The sequence below is a fragment of the Episyrphus balteatus genome, chromosome 3, assembly GCF_945859705.1.
Source record: "Episyrphus balteatus chromosome 3, idEpiBalt1.1, whole genome shotgun sequence".
NCBI classification, from domain to species: domain Eukaryota; kingdom Metazoa; phylum Arthropoda; class Insecta; order Diptera; family Syrphidae; genus Episyrphus; species Episyrphus balteatus.
In genome coordinates, this window is record NC_079136.1 from 12,062,656 (window position 1) to 12,084,675 (window position 22,020).

Consider the following 22,020-nt stretch of genomic DNA (forward strand, 5'->3'; position numbering starts at 1 on the left):
TTATTTTTTCCCTCAGTGTAGGTATGTATTCTGTAGTTCTAGAGAATATATTTTTTGTAAATTTAAATCATGGACTTACCATGTTTTGAAAATATAAATGATTCAATTACATATATAATGTTTATTAGACTGATTCAAAAACAAAAAAATTATAACAAAATAAAATAAACTTTTTTTTTAATTTTAAGTATTTCGCTTAGTTTAAATTGCCTAAGGATACGACCACGTATCCTGAGCGGCAATATTCGGCTCCCCCGCTGCAGCTGGCGCTGGAAACCTAGGTTCGATACCTATCGGTGACAATTTTTTAAATGTTTTTATTAACTAAATAAAGTTGGTATGCCATATTATAGTTAATATAGATCAACACCTAAAACCAAAAAAAAAATGCAGTAATTCGTTTTCGAAAATTTGATTTTTTTAATTTTTTAGAATCGGTAGTAAAAATAATTTTTTTTTTTAATTTAATTTTTGACTTGCAATAAAACTACATAAAGACTTTTGTATAAAAATTCTGAAAAAAAAAAACAGTTCTATGACAAGTACCTACCTACCTTTAATTTTATTGCTTTTGAAAAAAAAACTTTCTTTGTAAAATTATAGACTTTGTCAAAAAGTCTCAGCTCCCATATATATTTTCATAATGTTTTTAATTTTGTTTTGCCTTACCCTAATAGTAATTCTTTTAAAGTAAAAAAAAAAATATAATAACCGCTTAAAAATAAGCAAACATGTAATTGTTCTCGTTTAAACAAAAGAGCTGCCAAGCGAACTTTTTTCTAATTTTATTATACCTTTTTATTTTCTTAAAAAATATAATAAATTAGAGTTCTTATATTTAAAATAAATCAATGTAGTTCATTGCTGTCAATATAATATAAGGAATATTAAAAAGTCACATTGCTCAAATTTTAAGTTATCTCTCCTTTCCCGGATCAAATTCGGAAGATAAAACTATTTGTTAGGGTTACAGAAAAAAATTTCTCATACAAATTTTGACAGTTTGATTCTGTAAAATAATTTAATTACTAGGTTTATCTGAGTTTTCAACGGCTCATTCATTGGAATTGCCGTTAAACTTAAGTGACTAATTGTAAAATTTTCTTGTCAAAAAAATGTTTAGATTATTTGTAATAGATTAGTACCTACAGTATTTATGTATCACATCGAATAACAACATTGTAAACATTAATTTATCCATTCCTTATTATTTTCGAGCATTGAAATGTGCATCAATAAAAAAAGAGTTCGTTTTAGAACTGTTTTGTTCCAAAAGCATGTTTGTATGATTGTTTGCATAAACCTCTGATGCTATTTACATACAAAAATAGATTTTTTACTTTTCTCCAAACTCCAACCCAACTGATTGAGAAAATTTATTCAATAAAAATAAAAAAGAAATATTGACATTTTTATGTTTTTCCTATTAACTTCTAATTTATGATTTTCCAGATTTCTTATCTTTATCTTCCCAAAGCCAACGAATTGTAATTGAAATCAATCGATTCACTCAATTAACATACATCTGACAGTTATAACTGAAATAAATAAAGTAAAACTCTCCAGCAGCAATTTATTTCATTATTTATGTTTTTGAATATTTTTGTTTTTATTGAACTAAAGAGATAACCTCTATAAAAATCGATATTAATCTCAAAACAAGGAGCCAAAAGGAATGTTTATTGCTTAGCGTTGCATTTGGTCCCAAAACAATATTATTCAAAAGGGGTCACAAAAAGTCTACCACAAAAAATAAAAATGTCTAATTGAATAAAAAAAAAAACGAGTTAAAAAAAAGTTTGTGGTCAAAAATAATTAATTAATCAAATGCAGTTGATGGAGAATTTATACTCTGGCAGGTATTAGGTCGTATAATATTCATTCATTCATTGATTTACTCACCAAACCAAAACCAAAAAACCAAATCGAAAACCAAATTGTGATTAAAAACAAATAACATTCGTAAATATTCAAAAATCAAGATTCGGCCTAATTGGATGCCATAATTAACAACTTTGTTGGCTAATTAAATCTGTTATAAAGCGCAGACTGGGCTATGAACGACATCGAAGATTTTTGAATTTATGGCACTGTGTTAATTGAAATCCCTAAAAAAAGGGGTGGACTTGTTTTTTGTATCGAACAAACCTATTTAAAGGGCGCTGTTCTATTATTAAAAATATTTGTTTTAAAATTTTCATTTTTTACAATCCTTAAAGCCAAGAGATTCCTCTTCCTTAACCACAAGTTGGGCCCTAAAAAATTTACAAATTTACTCTGTATTCTGGACTTAAGTATTCTTTCAGCACGAGTTAGCTTTTAAAAAGCTTTAAAAAGTTCAGAACTCCGACTATTTCTTTTGAGCTGTAAGAAGTTTCTATGACACTGGGCCTGTTTCGGTAAGAAGTCGTTCCGCCAATGTTTTTTCACCTACCCAGGTAAGGTATAGGTATAAAAAAATTCAAATGCCGAACTATAAACGTCATTTTCAATTTCTAACAAACTCATTGGAATTTTAGATTTGTCAACTTATAAACTAGCTGGCAACGGCAAGTTATTCGAATCCGCATCGGAAATCTATAAATTTCGATTTCGACATTTTTTTTGTTTGCTTCTCAGGTATAAATACGCTTTGGTAAACCTAGATTAAATAGAATGATGGTGGGCGTTTTTTCTAGCAATTAGACAGCTAAATCGGGAGTCAGGAGTTCAAACAAAACAAACAAAAAAATGGGCGATTGATTTTAAACGTTTGTTTTTACCTTAACATATCCTCCAGAATTGTTTATTTTTTTTTTTTTATTTCTAGGTAGAAGATCGTTTTTTTTTTTGTGTTATAAGCGTTAACGATCGAAAGAGATAATTTAATCAATTAAATCTACATTTTTTTGTAACTTTTGTTTGTTTTTTTTTTTTTTGGTTTTAATAGAGTTTGATGGAAACGTGATTAATTTGTAAGGTAAATGAATTTCGATTTCAAAGACAAAAGGTAAAAGGCACATCTGGGCGGGTGGCACATTGGGATTATGCTGGAAACAATGAGCTCAACGTTGACAGGGGAACGCCTTACATTAAAACAGTTGCGTAATTTTATGTTAATAAAAAAATTATGAATTCAGACAAAAAAATAGAACCACAAATGTTAACTATGATGAGCTAAATCAATAGATTATTAGGGGAAATGTAATCTATTTTTTTATGACCAAAATTAACGGTACCAAAAACGACTCCACCCATTTTGACTCAACAAAATTGATGCATATAACCATAAGCGTATTCTGACTACTGACTTTTTCATAAGAGATTTTTGTACAAAAAAGTTCTTGTGTCTTTAATTTTTTATATACAATTATTATTCAATACTTTCAAAGACGTGTCTATAAATTTTCTTGAAATTTTGTTTTCATGTGTGGGTATATACATTCTGTTTGAAAAAAAATTACTTTAAAAAAAAATTGGGCCAATTAAAAATAAAAAAAAAATTATTTACAATATGCCTATAAAAAAAATAAAATGTCATTCTTTATTGAAAGTTTAAAATAATTTGAAATGCATTTTCTTTACTTTTTTAAAACAATTTTTTTAATTAGTTTTTACATTTCTTATAAAATTAAAACAAAAATTAAATTTAAAATAAATTATGTCATTAACGATTGAAATTGATAACACTGGTCTGCAAGGAAATCCTCCTTTAAATAAAACTATACTTTTCTAAAGGATTTTTGTATGCTGATTCCGAATCCGAAGTCAGAATTGATCTAGCACGTCACGTTTTTTAGATATTCCCGTTAGAAAATCTCAAAAACCCATTTTTTTGCTGTTTTCGAAGAAATATTTTGGCATAATGTAATATTTTTCAATTAAAATTGTTACGGTTTATAAAAGAACATATTTTTTTCTTTCAAAATTCAGTTCCAATCTTCTCAATATCTCTTTTCTTCTCCGAGATATCTTAATTTAAGTAAGTTTAGTAGGTTTGGCATATCTTATCATAAAAAAAATGATCTCTAAAAATTAATATATCTTTCTCCCTAGAACAAAAATATATTTTTCTAATGGACTTTAGTGTGCTGATTTTGAATCCGAACTCAAAAAAAATCGGTCGGCTCTGGTTTGTGAGATATAGTAGTTTTTATTGAGATTTTCTAAGAAAAAACTTGATTTTGTGATACTTTAATGCGAATATCTTAAAATCCTCACGTGATAGAATTTTTTTGACTTCGGATTCTAACTCAGCACATAAAAAACTATAAGAAAAGTATACATTTGTTTCTAGTAGAAACAAATCTGAAGCTTTACAAGGCAGTTTATCGAATGGTTTATTACAAATAAGATATTTCTAAATAGATAAATAGTATATAAAATTACAAAACACGTAAAAATTTTGTTTAATGTATTTTATTATGGTTTTCTTTACATATTTGACTTTTTAAATAAAATGAGCGTTGATATTTTACATTTTCCTTAATTAAGGTGTTTTTGTTCCTGTAGGATTTACTAAAAAGTAAAGGATTTCGATATTTCTGCTAATTTTAATAAATCAGTATTTTAAAATATGAGAAAACATTAATGTAAAAGGACATATTTGGTGTCAATCGATAGGCCATATTACGAGGAATAAGTCCTCCAAATTAGAGCTCAATGCTACAAATAGTTTTAATTTTAAACGAGTTCAAATAAATCTAAAAGGTTGATTTTTTAGAAACTACCCACATTTTTCAAAAATCATTTTTACAAAAATGGTACCTGATAGAATTTTTCTGAAACCAGATTTAGATTTAGGAAAGTCTAATCTTTCATAATATCAAAAAAATATTTGAAGGAGAAAAGAAAAGTTAAATTTTGCAGACCAGTGTAATTTAATTAATTAAATCTACATTTTTTCGTGGTCATTTTTCGTTTTTAAAAATGGTGGACGACCTTATAGACCAAAAAATATGCAAACCGAGATTTTTTTATATTAAAAATAAACCATTTCAATACTGCATCCCAATTTTTCTGATGCTCGTGAGTCGTGACAACTTTTTTCAGATTTTTCCAAATTGACTGAACTATGGAAGTTTGAAGCTAGGGTAAATTAGGACATTATGGCATACCTAAGCACAATGCACAAACTCAAATAACTTTACTACGGACAACAATTTTTACTTCAATCATTTTTAAAAATTAAATTTCATGAAAACGTAACATAAAAAAATTATTTGAGAATAAAAATTCCAGCTTTTTAACAAAAAAAAATTAAATTAAAAATAGTCAAAAAAAAAACCATATTGCCCTATGTACGGGCAATATGGCGAACCCCATTTACTTCGGAACCCTTTACTTTTTTTACGTATATTCAGCATTTCTGAAATATAATTGTAAATAAGTTTCATAAAATTAACTTTAAATTGAGGTTATTTTAAAATTTAAAAAAATGCAGAGACATAATGTAAGTTACTTTTGAAATTAGTTTTACATAAGGGCATTATGGCGCAGTCGGGTATAATGTAGCGCCATAATGCCCTTATTGCATCTGCGTCATATTGCAAAATATACACATATTCACAAAACTCCAAAAAGTAAACACAATACTTACTTCATTTAAAATATAAAAAGTGATATAACCAAACCAAAATTGTACTCTGCATTTCACTCTTTACAACAAACACGTGCACTGTATACTTACCGAAATACACACAAACAAAAACAAAGCGAAATTATATTGCAACCCAGAACCGGTATATTTTTTTGTTTTATTTTTTGTTTGGCACAAAAATAATAGCACTGACCTGCTATCGTCACAAGCCTAGTGTTCGACGAAGACCAAAGTTTCTGCATTGGTTTTATTAAAAAACGAGTATTGGAAGTATGGTAGTTGAGAGGTGCGCCATAATGCCCGAAGTTACCCTATTGTACGAATAAGGATAACTTTTGCCACAGGAAGCAAAAGATAATTTCAAGGTTCTACCGAGATTTGAACTCAGATCGCTGGATTCAAAGTCCAGAGTGCTAACCATTACACCATAGAACCGTGTTATTCATCTTAACATATCTAAATCCAAAATTAAACACAAATGAGCCCGATCAGTTATTATAATTACTAAATCTTAAATATGACGAGCTCATTAAAAACACCTGAATAAACAGATAAATAATTTTTTTTTGATCGCTCCAAGTGAACATGCACATTAATTTAGATATTTCCTGCTACCAAAGGCTTAATGTGTTGTATTTGCAATTTTGTTGCTTAATGCATTTGGGGCTTTTCTATATAAAAATTTAAAATTTTTTCTACTAAGTTTTGAAACACTTGCAACTTTTATCTACGAACAAAATGTTGATCCAGTTGACAAAGTAACACAATTAAAAAAAATTTCTTTCTTATTTGGAAAACTAAATATTTTTAAATCTTCTATTTTTGTTCATAGTATTTTGGCAAAAACGGAAAAAATAGCTCAACATAAATGGTTTACCTATATTAAACGATAGGTTGGGTGCCAGCATTTTTAAAATTCTGTAGGGTCGCCTATATAGCAATAGAAAACAAAAAAAAATTAAAAAAAAAAAAAACACTTTGCGTCAAAACAACTTAGCTGGTCAATAAAAAATAAATCGAGTAGCTCAGAAAACAATATTTGAGTTGTCAAGGCAACAAAAAAATTATATTTGAAAATTTCGTTTGAAAATTTTCCATTCAAGTTTGAAATTTTAAACCGAAAAGACTTTTGCTAGAGAAAAAAAAAAAAAAAAAAAAAAAAAAAAAAAAAGAATATATTTTTGGAAAGTTCGAGAGCATTTTGTGATTTGAAAACGAAAAATAAAAAAAAAATTTATGAAAAATACTTTTAATCCAAATATAATCTACCAAATCATATTGATGGTTTCATTAGATATTGGAGTTTAACAAAAAAAAGGAATTAAAAAAATATATAAGAGTGATATTCATATATCCAAACAGTGCTGTGCCCCTAAGATACATCTTTTAAAGATGCCATTCAATCTCGAATAAAGTTTTGCTAATTGCGACAAAATATAATAATAAGAATCCTATCTCGATCCAGACGGATTTCAATATTTTAAAAAGCAAAAGCCGAAACTATTAAGCTTTGAAAAATTTATCGTTTTCTTAATCCAGTGCGAATCCTATCTCGATCCAGACGGATTTCAACATTTTTAAAAAGCAAAAGCCGAAACTATTAAGCTTTAAAAAAAATCTATCCTTTCTTAATTCAGTGCGAATCAAGAATTGAAGTTTCGAGAAAAAAATATCAATTCAAGAAATTTTGAAGAAATTTTAACAATCGTGGCGTTACTTTTTTGCTGTTCTTAATAATTTTTTTTTTTTATTATTCTAATTGTGTATTTATGTTAAATTGTGTTCGTTTTCATATTTTCATTAGTTTTAACCTTTTTTTTAAATAAGTTGTTTTATTCTCTGATTCGTGGAAGCTTGTGCAAGGAATTCACTCAAATTTGGGTGATTTACTTAATTATTCCAACTTTTCTATACAGGTCCAAACAGCTTGTGCGCACAATCTAAATGGATACAGGTATGTGATTTTCTGTTAATTTTTTTTTATTATTTTATTGAGTTTGAGTGAGTTTTCTTTTATCTCCTTTTTAAATATAAATTAGATTTAACTTTATCTTTACGATTTGCTAAAAAAATACATAGTAATTGAATAATTAAATTTCATTCAACATTAACATTATTTATTTTTATGAATAATTATTACATAATTATATTAATAAATTAATCTTGATTCTTTTGAAAATGAAATGAGCAAGTTTTCGTTATTTTTATTTTGGTTCAGAAAAAATATTAGTATGAAATACTAAACTTCATGAGGAGCGACTGGTGACGGATGGGACATAAGAGTCCAAAAATTAACTGAGTCTCCGTAGGTGAGGCTTGAGGTCTTATTTTAGGGGCTGTCGCACAAATCTGAGCACGCGGCAGCCAAGGAGCCTTTTCAGAAATGAGTTAGGCAGAGGGAGGGTGCTCAAGGGTGCCAATTACACCATGGTGCCCGTGTATTAAAATGACTAATAGGTTAATTGGAAAACAGGGATTCTTCGTTTACCTCCGGCATAATTAATTTTCTTATTTGTTCTATAACGTAGCTTAATTTTAATGTCAGTTTTGTCAGTCTGCTCAATTATAGTTTTTCAGTCCTAGATTATTTTAATTTTGAGATTTTTGGTATTTAGAATGTTAATTATTGATAAACCAGGCATGATAACAATGCGGTAGTCCAGGTAGGCGGGTCAAAAAGAACCCCCCCACATCCGACGAGCTAAGCAAAGCAAATAAACATGTCTGACCTGGCTCTGCTTCCTGGACACCCTTCCATCCATAATTTTGTGTAGGATCTGTACCTACAGGATGGAAGGGTTGACTACATTCTCACCTTCATTGGTGGGAAAGGGTCTAGACCGTTACAGATGGCGCCCAACGTGGGGCAATTGTTGTTAAGGGTACCTTATATTAGTCTTAATAATTTTTGCTCAATTTTTTTTTGTTGTTTATTTGTTCTTCAGTAATTTCTTGGGGTTTTTATTTGTTTTCGTTTTTTATACTCTTCATTTTTTTTTTATTCGTGGTTAAAATTTTTTTAATTTAATTTGTAACTTTCTATCTATATGTTTGGAGGTGGACCAACAATTTTTGTTAACTTTTGACAATTCTTTCCGGTTAGGATTCTCTGTCCAGCAATGGAAGTTTATTTCGTTGTTTGATGCGGGGTGTCTGAGTTAGAGGGGATTGTCCAGAGGAAAGAAAATATCAGGTGTCTTTGTTTTGGAACATTTTCTGATCAAATAGCTCTTGGTATTTTCGATTTCAGTTTGGGGTTTTGCGAGTTAGTGTATATGTACTGTCCGAAAGAGGAAGTCTTGTTTCTTCTTTGTCAGCTGCTGTGCATATGCACTTGCAATTTTCTCAAACTAATTTGGTTCTTGGCTTGATATACTTATGGTGAAAGCTCGATATTTGCTGTCCGGAATAGGGAATTGCAGTACCTATCTGTCTGTTGCTTCATTTACTTTGGCAAACACTATAAAATGTGTCAGGTCAGGAACTGAATAAACTGATTAGCTGAAACTTCTTTTAATACACAAGCGGAGCTCAGTTTATCTAGATTTCTGGTTCTTAATGTCATTAGTCGCTCCATTTAATTAATGTTTGAACTCTTTAATATTCGTATATATATAAAATATTTAACATATAAACATAATTGTTGAATTTTTTTTTTTTTTTGTCTGTTCGATAAACAAGTAAAATTAAAAGATGTCTGATCAGCCAAGTGGATCCAAGGGACCATTTAATCATTTTAAAGACTTAGGATTAAGAATGGATAGGATTTTAAATTCTACACCTCTAAATGTTCTAGATGACACTAGGTCTTTCGGTCCTAGAATTTCAAAGCAGAAGCAGCCTAATTTTTCTTCAACCAATCCTTTTATTGCTACTAGAGAGATATTGCCTTTTCCATGTCCGAATAGGAGAGAAGAAAAAACACCAGATCATGACACAGAGCAAAATGTTGCTCCTCCTAGACCTTTTCAAAACACTAATTCAATAAACAGTTTGGTCCAAAAAGCGGTTGCATCGGCTATTGAGGCCCAAAATACAAATATTATGAAAAGCTTAGACAAAATATTAGCCGAAGAAAGACAAAAGATTCGGGACCAAGTTGTTGAGGTGGTTCAGGAATCACTTCCGAAAAGACCATTAACCGGAACTGTGCCAAGACAAATAAATGCCCCACAATGTAACCAATCAAACATTTTTGATCCAAATAATGATCATATTTATGAATTTCAAAACATGCACATTAATAATGGTAATACAAAATCAAGATTTGACAATCAAACAAATTATCAATGTAATTCAAATTTTAGTAGACCCAACCGAAATTCAACTGGTTGCGATTATCAGAAATGGGGTGTGAAATATGATAATCGCAACATGACAGTTGATGATTTCCTTTTCCGATTGGAATACTTACGTACATCTTACGATGTTCAATGGGATGATGTTGTGCGAAACTTCCATCATTTCATTGAAGGTGAAGTCAGCACATGGTTTTGGATACATAAGAAGTCACATTCCAGGGAAGATTGGTGGCAGCTTAAAATGGCTCTTACAGAGCATTTTAGAAGTCTGGAAACCGATGAAGAACTCGAAAGGAAAATGGATGATCGTAGGCAGGGCTCTCGAGAATCCTTTGACAATTTTTATTCAGATCTACTGAAACTAAATTCAAGACTTCGAAATCCTCGCGGTAATGAAAGATTAATTTTTCTACTCCGTAAAAACGTGTGCCCTGAAATAGGTGGTAAGCTCTTGACATTTAAGACAGCTAGTTTGCCAGAAATGGTGTATACATGTAGGAACATTGAAAAATATAATGTTGAAAGTTCGAATCCAAATCAGTTTCAGAGGCAGCAAAGGTTTCACAAACATGTCAATGAGGTGGACTGCGAAATTTCCGATGCTGCCTACGAACAGTCATTAGAAGCTGTCGGAGTTTCAAAGTCGTCGAATGAATTGCCTTCATTAAAATGCTGGAACTGCAATTCGACAGGTCACAAATTTAAGCAGTGTCCCAATAGCCAGCAATCATTTTTCTGTTTCACTTGTGGGCTTCCAGACACAATTTCAACTCGCTGTCCTAATTGTTCGGGAAACCGACCAAGGAGCAATATGCTGTCCGGGGATCATTGCTCCCAACCAAAGAGACCGGACAATCCTTTCAGGAATCATTAGGTAACAAAGATGATATAAAACAATCAAATTCAACCGTAACAAAAATACTCGAAAGACAGCATCAACCAGCCATATCTAAACCTATTGAAAACATACCAAGGCCGACCCTTCATGAGCGTCTTCTCAATTATGAGAAAGTCCGTGCACGAATTTTCGATACAAATCCGACAGACGCACCTTGTACCTCTGACAAAAACTTGAAACTTCGTCAACGTTTTGCAGATAAGAAAGCTATGCATAAAGCCATTGATTCTACCGCTTTGCTAAGTTCCGACGACCCCAGGCCTTATGCAAACATCCAAATAGGCAATACAAACGTTCTTGGCCTTTTAGACTCAGGCGCGTCCATAAGCTGTCTGGGGCAAGGCGCTTTGGAATTCCTTCGGGAAAATGGAATTCCCTACAAAGAGTTCACGTCGGAGGTAAATACAGCAGGTGGTCAGAAGCAGGCAATTATAGGCTCTGCTTTAGTAAATGTCATTTATAAGGGATTAGAAAAAGAAATGCGTTTATTCGTAGTCCCAACTTTGGAACAGAAACTCTACCTTGGGGTGGATTTTTGGAAGCTTTTCAATCTCGCTCCACAAATCATTTCGGAATTAAATCAGATCCCAAAGACCAAACCAACTGACCCGAATTTTCATGAATTGTCACCAGATCAGTTAGTAGCATTAGAGGAAGGGAAAGCATTGTTTCCATCTTATGCGGTACATGGCCTAGGACGGACTGGACTTGAGGAGCATCATATTGACACCGGTGATGCTGCACCAATTAAACAACGGCATTATCCCGTTTCTCCGGCGGTTCAAAAACTTCTCTATGAGGAGGTGGACCGCATGTTTCAACTTGGCGTGATTGAGGAAAGCGACAGTGCTTGGAGCTCTCCTGTTGTTCTAGTGAAGAAGTCAAACGGCAAACATAGACTCTGCCTAGACTTCAGGAAAGTCAATTCCGTCACGAAGAAATTTGCGGGTCCGGTTCCGAATATTGAAGGTTTGCTAAGTCGTCTTTCAAATTCACGTTTCTTTTCGAGCGTGGATTTGAAAGACGCCTTCTGGCAGATACCGTTGGAGAAAAGTTCAAGGGAGAAGACAGCATTTAGTGTTCCGGGGTTGCCTTTGCTTCAGTTCAAAGTCATGCCTTTTGGCTTATGCAACGCAGCACAGCGTATGTGTAAGTTGATCGACAAGGTTGTACCGCATCAGTATAGGGAAAATGTTTTCCCGTACGTTGATGATCTACTAATTGTGACTTCCACATTTGATGAGCATATTCGGATGCTAAAGATAATTGCGGGCCGTTTAACGGAGGCTGGACTTACTATTAACGTAGAGAAGTCCAAGTTCTGTTTTAAGGAACTCAATTATCTTGGCTATGTTGTTGGGGAGGGTTGCCTGAAAACAAATTCAGAAAAGGTTTCTTCTATTATGGAGTTCCCGGTTCCAAAAACTAAACGTCAGGTTAGAAGGTTTCTTGGATTGTCGGGTTGGTATAGGAGATTTGTAAAGGATTATTCAGGGATTGCTGCTCCTATTACCAACACGTTGAAGGGTTCGAAATTCGAGTTTGGTCCTGAAGCAATCAGTGCCTTCAATCAACTCAAAGAGGCACTAACCACCGCCCCAATTTTAGTGAACCCTGATTATAGCAAAGCTTTCAAAATCCTTTGCGATGCATCCAGTACTGGAGTTGGCTGTGTGTTGTGCCAGGAAGACAGTGAAGGTGTAGAAAGGCCTATATATTATTATTCTCATAAGCTAAATAAGTCCCAAAGAAATTATTCTGTAACAGAACAGGAATGTTACGCGGCAGTTTTGGGAATTAAGAAATTCCGGCCTTATGTGGAAGGGCATCCCTTCAAAGTTGTGACTGACCATGCAAGCTTAAAGTGGTTGATGAACCTGAAGGATTTGCATGGTAGGTTGGCCCGATGGAGTTTAAAGCTTCAAGGGTTTGATTTTGATATTGAACACCGAAAGGGTTCTGAGCACGTTGTTCCGGACGCGTTATCGCGAGTATACGCTGTTGATGCCCTTTGCGATGTTTCAATATCAGAAGATCTCCACCAGGTTGTCCTTCACATTGACCTTGATGACTTGAGTTTCAGGTCAGAGGAATATGTGAAGTTGATTGAGACAGTCAGAGAAAATGAAAGCCAGCTTCCTGATCTTCAAGTATCTGATGGGTTTGTGTACAAAAAAGTCAAACACTGTACAGGCAACCCAGTCGAAGATGACATGGTGTGGAAGCTATGGGTTCCATCGGAATTAACCAATTCTTTAATCCTTCTTGCTCATGAACCACCTAAAGCCGCGCATGGTGGTGTTGCTAAAACTTTGTACCGTCTTCGTGATAGATTTTACTGGCCTAGTATGGCGGCAGAAGTAAAATCATTTATTGCGAGCTGTGACGTGTGCAAAGTTTCGAAGGCCCCTAACACAATTTTAAGGCCGAAAATGGGCAAAGCATTTATAGTTGAGAGGCCGTACCAGCATATCTTCATTGACTTCCTGGGACCGTACCCAAGATCAACAAAAGGAAATACTTACATCATCGTCTGCTTGGACCAACTTACCAAGTTCGTTCATGTTCATCCTTTACGACAGGCGAACAGTGAAAATGCCATAAGGTTTTTGGAGGAACAAGTTTTCTCGGTATTTGGAGTGCCAGAGTCTTTGCTATCGGATAATGGTAAACAGTTTGTAAGCAAAGAGTTCTCCAAATTTTTGCTCTCATATGGAGTAAAGCATGTAAGGACTGCAGTGTATTCGCCGCAGGCGAATGCTAGTGAGAGAGTAAATCGTTCAATCCTCAGTGCAATACGATCTTATTTAGATAAAGATCAAAGGCACTGGGATAAACATCTTCCCTCGATTGCTAGTGCTCTCCGAACGACGGTACACTCAGCCATAGACATGTCTCCATATGAGGCATTATTTGGACAATGCAAAATAGAACATGGATCCGATTACAAACTACTGAGAACACTGAAGTCCGTCAATAATCCGGAGTTTTCGCTGTTGCCTTTGCCGTCAAGGATGAATATGATCCATACCCACCTAAAGAACTCACTTGAACAAGCACATAGAGTATACGAACGCACTTACAACACGCGTAGTAAGGATGTGCAGTTCAAAGTGGGGGACGTTGTCTTCAAGCGAAACTTCGTTCAAAGCGATGCATTTAAGAAGATAAATGCTAAGCTTTGTCCAAAATTTCTTAAAGCAAAGGTTAAGTCAGTGCGTGGTAATAGTTTATATGAATTGGAGGATTTAGCTGGTAATGTTTTAGGTGTTTTCCACTGCAAGGATATTCGGGCTTAGCTCCTTTTTCATATCATTCTTTGAACGCCGACGTTCTTCAGACTGATATGTTTTGTAGGGTCGCCTATATAGCAATAGAAAACAAAAAAAATTAAAAAAAAAAAAACACTTTGCGTCAAAACAACTTAGCTGGTCAATAAAAAATAAATCGAGTAGCTCAGAAAACAATATTTGAGTTGTCAAGGCAACAAAAAAATTATATTTGAAAATTTCGTTTGAAAATTTTCCATTCAAGTTTGAAATTTTAAACCGAAAAGACTTTTGCTAGAGAAAAAAAAAAAAAAAAAAAAAAAAAAAAAAAAGAATATATTTTTGGAAAGTTCGAGAGCATTTTGTGATTTGAAAACGAAAAATAAAAAAAAAATTTATGAAAAATACTTTTAATCCAAATATAATCTACCAAATCATATTGATGGTTTCATTAGATATTGGAGTTTAACAAAAAAAAGGAATTAAAAAAATATATAAGAGTGATATTCATATATCCAAACAGTGCTGTGCCCCTAAGATACATCTTTTAAAGATGCCATTCAATCTCGAATAAAGTTTTGCTAATTGCGACAAAATATAATAATAAGAATCCTATCTCGATCCAGACGGATTTCAATATTTTAAAAAGCAAAAGCCGAAACTATTAAGCTTTGAAAAATTTATCGTTTTCTTAATCCAGTGCGAATCCTATCTCGATCCAGACGGATTTCAACATTTTTAAAAAGCAAAAGCCGAAACTATTAAGCTTTAAAAAAAATCTATCCTTTCTTAATTCAGTGCGAATCAAGAATTGAAGTTTCGAGAAAAAAATATCAATTCAAGAAATTTTGAAGAAATTTTAACAATCGTGGCGTTACTTTTTTGCTGTTCTTAATAATTTTTTTTTTTTATTATTCTAATTGTGTATTTATGTTAAATTGTGTTCGTTTTCATATTTTCATTAGTTTTAACCTTTTTTTTAAATAAGTTGTTTTATTCTCTGATTCGTGGAAGCTTGTGCAAGGAATTCACTCAAATTTGGGTGATTTACTTAATTATTCCAACTTTTCTATACAGGTCCAAACAGCTTGTGCGCACAATCTAAATGGATACAGGTATGTGATTTTCTGTTAATTTTTTTTTATTATTTTATTGAGTTTGAGTGAGTTTTCTTTTATCTCCTTTTTAAATATAAATTAGATTTAACTTTATCTTTACGATTTGCTAAAAAAATACATAGTAATTGAATAATTAAATTTCATTCAACATTAACATTATTTATTTTTATGAATAATTATTACATAATTATATTAATAAATTAATCTTGATTCTTTTGAAAATGAAATGAGCAAGTTTTCGTTATTTTTATTTTGGTTCAGAAAAAATATTAGTATGAAATACTAAACTTCATGAGGAGCGACTGGTGACGGATGGGACATAAGAGTCCAAAAATTAACTGAGTCTCCGTAGGTGAGGCTTGAGGTCTTATTTTAGGGGCTGTCGCACAAATCTGAGCACGCGGCAGCCAAGGAGCCTTTTCAGAAATGAGTTAGGCAGAGGGAGGGTGCTCAAGGGTGCCAATTACACCATGGTGCCCGTGTATTAAAATGACTAATAGGTTAATTGGAAAACAGGGATTCTTCGTTTACCTCCGGCATAATTAATTTTCTTATTTGTTCTATAACGTAGCTTAATTTTAATGTCAGTTTTGTCAGTCTGCTCAATTATAGTTTTTCAGTCCTAGATTATTTTAATTTTGAGATTTTTGGTATTTAGAATGTTAATTATTGATAAACCAGGCATGATAACAATGCGGTAGTCCAGGTAGGCGGGTCAAAAAGAACCCCCCCACATCCGACGAGCTAAGCAAAGCAAATAAACATGTCTGACCTGGCTCTGCTTCCTGGACACCCTTCCATCCATAATTTTGTGTAGGATCTGTACCTACAGGATGGAAGGGTTGACTACATTCTCACCTTCATTGGTGGGAAAGGGTCTAGACCGTTACAATTCCAACAAGACAAATCAACATTGTAAAATGTAATGTTTTGCATTTTTAGCTTATAAATAATGAATTAAAAGTTACAATACAACATTTTTCTTCAATACATTTTAGGCGTTGGTCTCTATTTTAAGTGTATTCCACTTGTTTTTCTGCGGAAAAAGTCATACTTGGCTAATCCATCGTATTAGACAAGAGTTAATCGCCCATGAAAGCAAACACAATATACAATCGATCCCTCTTACACTGAAAAAAATAATAAATTAATAAATAAATAAATTGAAATTGAAAAAAGTGACATAAAATTGAAATGAAAGTCAAATGAAAGTCAAATGAAAGCCAAATGAAAGCCAATTGAAAGTGAAATGAAACTGAAATAAAAAGAAATGAAAGTGAAATTAAAAAAATGAAAAAAGTGAAATTAAAGTGAAATTAAAGTAAAATGAAAGTCAAATGAAAGCCAAATGAAAGCCAATTGAAAGTGAAATAAAAAGAAATGAAAGTTAAATAAAAAGAAATGAAAGTGAAATTAAAAAAATGAAAAAAAAAAATTAAAGTGAAAGTGAAATGAAAGTGGAATGAAAACAAAACGAAAGTGAAATTAAAGTGAAATGAAAGTGAATTGGAAGTGAAATGAAATTGAAATTAAAGTGAAATGAAAGTGAAATAAAAAGAAAAGAAAGTGAAATTAAGGTAAAATGAAGTGAAATTAAAATAAAACGGAAATGAAAGTGAAATTAAATTAAAATTAAAGTGAAATTAAAGTAAAATGAAATGAAAGTGAAATGAAAGTGAAATGAAAGTGAAATGAAAGTGGGATGAAAGTGAAATGATAGTAAAATGAAAGTGAAATGAAAGTGAAATTAAAGTAAAATGAAAGTGAAATGAAATTGAAATGCCAGGAAAAAGACTTTTGGAGACTCTTATTTGCTTGTTGTCATAATAAGAAAAAATGCGGCCTCTAATTGTCTGACCTTTCTCAACATTTGCAGCTTTTTTCTCTCAGTGTAGCTTACGAGTATAATCTCTTCTCGCACCAATTTATAGCCTCATCAGCATCACTTTCAGTTGCATCAATATGGTTGTATCTATTGAATCCACACCATCACTCCAAAGAAGCCAGCAGCTATACCTTAAGTCTGCCATAGCTAAGCTGCAGTCTATAGAGCTATCCATCCGTATACAACAACGCGTAGGTATACTCTAAAGCTAGCACGAATTTATCGGATCGGAAAAAAAGTGAGTAAAACACTTGGCGCGTCGTATAAATTCAAGCTACCACCATAGATTTGTCTGTCGTTTAGTAGCTGTTGTTTGTTGTTGTTTTTTTTTTTTTTGTTGTTATTGTTAAGACTACGAACTTATACGACTTAAGGCCGCGATACAAATTCCCATAAAAATGCTACAACCCAGCCACTGCTTCACTATGGCAGGTTGATTGTTATTGCTGCACACTCTCTATGCCAAACGATATAGGCTCCTCCATACTATCTGCCTTGCAATAAGTATCTATGTTGGCTGCTAGAATAAGCAACCTGCATCACTGCAACTTGGAGCAACAAAACATCAGCCATACCACTGCGATGCCATTTGCCCATTTTGAGTAAACTTTAATTACGTGCAATAAATTAAGGCAACAAATTCCCGCTGCCTTATTTGCCCCGATGCTGCATTGCTCTTGGATGCTAAATATGTGCACATGGCGAATTGGTAGCAAATTTAATAGTGCACCAGGCACCACACCAATCCGATGGCCAACTCAAGCCGTGAATGCAGCCGATTGCCATATTAGCTAAAGTCAGGTTAAGGTATCGTATACTTGCCTGTAATGTGTGTGCATGTGCATTGTGCACTCGCTCTCATGTTTCGGGGGATTATCCTTCGAGAAGATGATGATGATGGCGATGGGGTATGGGGTTTGCCTGGAGCGAGAGAATCCACTTACTTGAATTGGGTTTGGTCGGGTCTTTGGTTATAGTTAGGTGCAGCTAAAGAAGGCGACATCGTCGTCTGGGAAGTTTGCTCCAGAGGCCATACACGAACTAATCACACATAGTTCTCTCTTTGGGCAGGAGTTTATTTACATACCATGCTGAGTTGTTGACCACATTTGGCATCCGGGGACAAAATTATGTGAATCACCCATTAGTAAGTGAGACTCTGTTAAGCATGGAATTATTGTTAAATAGAGAAGGCACGAGTAAAATGGTGGATGCAGTCTTCCAGGGTATCGAAGAAGACTGTTTTGAGGTTACTTTGGGGTTAAATTTTGTAGATTCCAGGGGATTTTGGTGGTGATACCCTCAAAATTGAAGGTTAGAAAAGACCCAATACCTGTTTAATAAGGGTTTTTTGGCTTAAATTACTTTTTGGGTAAAATTTTGTAGATTCCAGGGGATTTTGGTAGTGAAATCCTCAAAACTGAAGGTTAAAAAAAGACCCAATACATGTTTATTGGTGGGTTTTGATCTCATTATTACTTTTGGGGTTAAATTTTGTAGATTCCAGGGGATCTTATCTGTAAAACACTCGAAATTGAAGAAAAGACCCAATACCTGTTTAATGGGGGTTTTTTGGCTTAAATTACTTTTTGGGTAAAATTTTGTAGATTCCATGGGATTTTGGTGGTGAATTCTTCAAAGCTGAAGGTAAGAAAAGACCCAATACATGTTTATTGGTAGTTTTTGGGCTTAAATTACTTTTTGGGTAAAATTTTGTAGATTCCAGGGGATTTTGGTGGTGAAAACCTCAAAACTGAAGGTTAGAAAAAACCCAATTACATTTTTATTGGTGGCTTTTATGCTTCCGACCACTTTTTTGACAGATTTGTTACCAGCTCGAGCTTGTAAATTTATACCCTTTTAGAGCCCTTTACCCAAAAACTTCAAGGTGCTTCAAAAATAACTTAATTGAGGTACTTCAACAAGCTTCAGTGTCTCCTTGATTTAGTCATTAGAAAGGCAAGAAGCATGTAACCACTTTATTCATCGATGCCAGGTATAGATCCCAATACGTTTCGGATCGTCGTTAATCGTTTTCCATGCCCATTCGCGTTAGATTTCAGTCTTTTTCTCCACTCTAAAGCCAACTCAAACCATAAGACCATGGTATTCGTGAGCTACGACTACAAAGTACATCAAAAGTATTAAGCAATTACAAATTAACTTAATTGCAAACATTTTATTCTTTAATGAGAAATATTTTAATTTAGAGTAGATCGTGACATTAATTGTTTATCACATGCAGCCAGCCATTGAGTCGAAAAGGCGAAGTATAGAATCGTCCTCGTTGCTTACTCCGCCACCATTTCAGGCTCTGGTTTGTTTTTCTGTGTTTCGAAGCTTGTCTTGTCTTGTCTTAATGTTCCTACCTATTTATATGCAAACGGTTTGGGGGGAAGGATCTGGGGGAGTTCTGTCGTCGTCGTCGTCGTGCACTTGCGCTACTTAGCAATGTTTTTTGTCAAACTTAACATCGACAAACGCGACGTTGGATTGTTGCACAATTGGATGATGATGATGATCGTTGGTAGTTGGTGGTGGTATTATAATGTCCATTGCGCCATTACAGCAGCGCCACCACCACAATATCGTCTTTTTAAGAGTTGGTTCCTAAAAATATGAGCAATGCATGGATTTGGGGTAATCGTGACGAAACCTTATTCGGTTGGCCCTCCAATCGAGGTATACCCAGTAACCAAGAGAGCCTTCTTAATTATTCACCATCTTACGCCAAGTTTATAAGAGTTGGAGGATTTATTTGTTCAAATGATTATTTTTTTGTTTTTGGTTTGATGTTGTAAAGAACTGTGAAACGTGATTATCTGATTGTAAATCTTGTGGGTTAATTATATGTTTATTTTTCGAATTCGAATCAGTCTGCAATTGTTATATAGGAGTAAAGTTGGTTTTTTGTATGGTGGTGAATTGTTGGATTTGCGCTATTAGAGGAGGTGTCAAATCAGACATAGACAACTTTCTAATGGAGTTGCTTTTGAATTTGTCATTTTGCGAAGTGATAGTGACATGGTTGTAAGGTAAGTTGTATGGTGGATAAGAATAACAAACATTCTTATCGATGAAATTAAGTCTAATTTTCATAGGTAAAAGGAGAGGCCAAAACTACACACAGTTGATGCCAGATATATCCATTAATTTAAATGAAGAAGCATCATTGGAATCTTGGAACCACAAGCATTTCTACTTGAAGCACACTGAGAATCAATCAGTAAAATTTAATAATTTTTTTTTAAATATAAATAAAATAATTATTTTTTAGTCGTTTAGTGAAACATACTAGTCATTTTAATATCAATCTACATTGAGCACAAAAAGTCTCCGTACAGTTTAAAACTTATTTGTTTTTTAATCCACTGATACAATACCCCTGCAATACAGAGAGTACTTAAATGGCTATGTGAAGTTGGCACCAACAAATAATAATTTTTTTTTTTTAATCTGTCTGGTTCGTTTGCCCAACGTAACCCTGACTTTTCTTTTTTCTACAATTTGTTCAAAAGATTAAAAAAAAAACCGAAAAAATTATTATTATTATTTTTTTTTTGTCAAAAAATCCTTGTTTGTTTGCCGAAGCTTAGCCCAACTTTTCTTTTTAGTTCAAAAATTATGACAGAAAAAACTTTTTTCCAAATTTTTCAATATAAAATTTTGTTCGGTTTCTAATAAAAAAAAAAGTTTTTAATTGTCGGCATCTTTTGAAAAATGGTAGAATAAAATATTTGGGCTAACCTGGGATAACGTACGGAAATGCAGCACAGTTCAAAACCAACCAGTTTTCCACAGAATAAAAAAAAATTTTTTTGTGATTTTTGAGGTACCTAAAAAAAAATAATTCCGTTTATAACAACAGAACTAAGGGTGGGCTAGCGAACAAATCTTGGGCTATTCTTGGCTAATGATTTTTTTCACAGAAAAAAAAAATCATAATTTTTCGGTTTCTGATTTGAAATAAAACTTTTTATTGTATTTTTTGAAAAAATGGTGGAAAAAATATCAATGTTACATGAAATCTTACGTTTTTTGAGTAATTAAAGTGTAAATTTGAATAAATATTCCAAAATTCTAAACAATGATAAAAAATTTTTTTCGAATTCAAGCTTTTTTCATTTTTTGAATTTTACTAGAACATGTTCTATTGTATACTAATGTACATTTTTTTTACACCATCAGAAAATAGACATTTTAACGAACGAAATGCCCACCGACTTTTTGAAAAAAGCTGATATTTTGACACGTGAATTTTCGATTGAAAGTTAGGGTGTTTTTTTTGGTATTAAGTTATAAGGTTAACAAATCAATATTTTAAATCAAATAAATTACAGTGTATTTGGGACATAATAAGGTAAGTTTTCACCAATTTTCGTAGAAAAATTTTTGTTTTTGAAAAAGATAAAAATAAAAAACCAAAAACTCGGTTTTTTTAATTTTTCACATAAATTTTGAGGTTATGTGAAAAAATTGTTGAAACAAAAGTTGTAGATCTTTTTATTACCTACAACTTTGCCATACAACTTTTTTCTATAGGATTTGTAGTTTTGCCGGAAATCGAGATATACCATTTTTTACCATTAAAAACTCAACCCACCCACTACCCGAACTTGGTTCACCCGTAATTTATTTTTCCTTTCATTTTTAGCATATTCACCTCCTTTTCCAATGGGTTTCATCCTACCATGATTTTTTTGTACTTTTTAATGTTTTTGAAGACATCGGCACTGGTCTATAAGGTTAAAAGGTAAATTTAAACAATTTTGCTTCTATAAAGCTTTACAGGTGCTGCAATTGCTTCTATAAAGCTTTAGAGAAGTAAAATTGTTTCTAGGTACGTAAGTAAGTAAAAATAAGAAGGTAAGAAATATAATAAGCATTTAATAAGTCTTTAATGAAAAAAAAGCAACAAAAAATATCTTTTATTGGTTGAAACAAAAATCAGCCCAGAAAAACGACCGAAGT

At 32.7% G+C, this 22,020-nt stretch overlaps 1 non-coding gene across 1 annotated transcript; it reads right to left on the minus strand.

The window, feature by feature from the left end:
• Positions 1-5,941: 5,941 nt before the first annotated feature.
• Positions 5,942-6,013, minus strand: Trnaq-uug (transfer RNA glutamine (anticodon UUG)). The gene has a single exon. It is a non-coding gene; the product is annotated as a tRNA-Gln (tRNA).
• Positions 6,014-22,020: the final 16,007 nt, after the last annotated feature.